The sequence below is a fragment of the Sinocyclocheilus anshuiensis genome, unplaced genomic scaffold (genome assembly GCF_001515605.1).
Source record: "Sinocyclocheilus anshuiensis isolate Anshui unplaced genomic scaffold, SAMN03320099.WGS_v1.1 scaffold33, whole genome shotgun sequence".
NCBI lineage: Eukaryota > Metazoa > Chordata > Actinopteri > Cypriniformes > Cyprinidae > Sinocyclocheilus > Sinocyclocheilus anshuiensis.
The window spans coordinates 9927-12434 of NW_015536458.1; the positions used below are offsets into that span (position 1 = coordinate 9927).

The 2508-nt window shown below is 39.0% G+C and overlaps 1 protein-coding gene across 1 annotated transcript in view; it reads left to right on the forward strand.

Annotated features, from left to right (window-relative positions):
* The first annotated feature begins 342 nt into the window (after positions 1-342).
* LOC107653098 (adhesion G protein-coupled receptor B2) overlaps positions 343-2508 on the forward strand; it is a 330526-nt gene continuing 328360 nt past the window's right edge. The window contains exons 1-2 of the mRNA XM_016476310.1: positions 343-573; positions 901-955. The gene's annotated coding sequence lies outside the window, so the exon portion shown is untranslated. The remainder of the gene's footprint in view (positions 574-900; positions 956-2508) is intronic.

A 2508-nucleotide genomic window follows, 5' to 3' on the forward strand; every position in this document is an offset into this window, starting at 1 on the left:
TCTTTACCGAGAGCTCGGATGCCACTGCATGGAAAAGGTTCTGCCGAAGCCGAAAGGAAGAGAAGGCAAATGTATATTCACACGGACGCTCAGGTGTAAGTGATGCTACTGCAAGTTGAAGTCCAGGAAGTAAAACCGCAGCAGATTGGGAATAAACGGATAGATCGGCGTTCCCCGTTACAGAGCGCACTCAGTGCGTTTGGAATACAGAGACGCAGCGTGGAATTACTGGAGCCCTCAGTTTGTGAACTAGTCAATTCGTTTTCTACCGCATTTTAAAAAAAATTATCGCATTTTTCTTATTTCCCTTCGTTGTTTTCTCTTCTGTTTTTTATTTATTTTGTTTGATTAGTTTAGTTGTTTCCACCTTTTATTCCAATGTTATTTAGAGTCTGCCCTTTCAGTTTTTTATTTTTTAATCCTCTGAAAATAGCTCGGATTCGTATTTTGCGAGGTTAGATTGTGGTGAAAGCTACTCAATCTCAAACTGAGTCGTGTCATGGATGGCAAATTGTATTTGCATCTACGGAACAAATCGGGGAATACAGAATAACTACTGCTGACAGAGAAAAGGTATGTTAGTGCTTCTATTTCTTTTAATATCCATACGATAACGTGTTGCTTCGCAATCTCTGTGAATTTTAAATTGTCTAAAAAGAGCAGCGTATTATCATAGACCGACCACTTTGAATCCATTTACTTCATGATCCTTTAAGTGGGAATATGTGAAAGTGTCGTCTGTGAATTTGAACTAAGTCTAATTTTTGTCTTCAGAATCAAGTGCACTCTGCATTATACTTATGAGCATCATTCAGAACAGAAATGCATTCAGGATCGAGGTATTGTTGCCCTTCCTATTCAAGCCTCGACCATTAACTTGGAGAAAATGTGTTTTTATAGGCTACCAGCCAGACCACGTTCATGGTGAGCTTGCCTTGAGTGACATGATCAATCGGTAAGTCTCAAAGGAAAACTATATGTAGAAAACATTGTGTTGAAGGTTGCGTCTCGTTTTCCCCCTACATCTGTAGGTTCTGTCTGATTTTTCTCGTTATATTGTGTCCATATCGACGTTTAAAGACCGTCTCTACTGTCACCGCGCTACTGTAATGTTATTTGAAGGTGATACAACTGTGATTTGGCGCCCGCTGTAGTTGCCTTTAACGACGGAACTTAAAATAGAATTCAGTTTCTATTCTCAATAACCGACACACTGATAATCGTTTAGTCAATAAGCCAATGCAGCTGTCTTTCAAATAACATTCCCGACCAGGCTTTATGCTAATTAATCAAAGCACGATTTGTCCGTACAGGTCTGCGGCCGTGAAGAAGAGCAGTCGCCCATCTGTTGAACGCGTCTTCACAACTGCTCTTTCAGCGCCGTTTCTTCTGCAGCCGCAAATGATAATATATTCTGCGCTAATATGCTGATCGAAATTTACATTTCTCTTCAGGTACCACTACTTTGAGTAGATTTTACAAGAGTAGACGTCCTTTGATGTAAGTCTGTTATGGAATGAAGCGCACATGGACGGCACGTGTATTAATCCATTAGTAGGCACGAACTTGATAGTACTTTGCTGTTTTCCGACACATTAGAACTGAAATAATGCAGCGTAATTAAAAAAAAATTATGCTATGGAGTTAAAAAGAACATGTCAAATGACTTGTTGTCACGAGGCCCCGCTCACAAGCTGTGACGTCGATTACGAGCGTTTTTATTTATCCACCTTATTTTTCAGAGCAGATGCTATTACCTGTGAATGTGCCAGACGTCTATTTAATGTGTAGAAATATGCAAACAATGATCAGAACAAAGTTTTGGGCGACAAACAAATTACGCAAATTAATAAAAATGAAATAGTTTGCACCATCAACATAACCTAAACTAGGCTAATTGAAAGCAACTAAAATCGGAAGCCTTGCACATTCAAATTAAAAATGGCAGCACTCGCTCTTACATTAAAAATAAAGTTGATAGTGAAATAGTATGGCATACAGTGATGTTATTTTGGACAACATCTCATTATGTTTATTTTTAATTTTCTGTGCTGAAATATGTTCTATTCTACATTCTATTTTTCTGTCATATCTTTTTATCTGAGAAATCAACATTGGAGTGTGTGATACATTGTTTGCTGCAATCGTGAATGTGTGTGAATGCATCAACGCTGACTCTGTCACATTAAAAATCAGTGGATTCACACAGCTTGATGTCTCCTATGCAGCGAAAAATGGTTGTAGATAGGGAAGCTTAACTATAATTGGCTCATAACGCCGTGAGGGGGCCCCCTGCGCTGCGGGGGTGTCCCGTATACGCCTGTGGTAAAAGATGGGAACATTTACCTCAAGGTCAGTGGCCTTCTCACAGCATGTTGCCATGTTACTTTTAGATAAAGGTGGTAAGTTGATGCCATAGTTTTTATAGGTTGTTTGACCTGAATATTTACAAGAACTTCTTTTTAAATATTTTTACTCTGAAACTAGGCCTACTCACTCACTCACTCA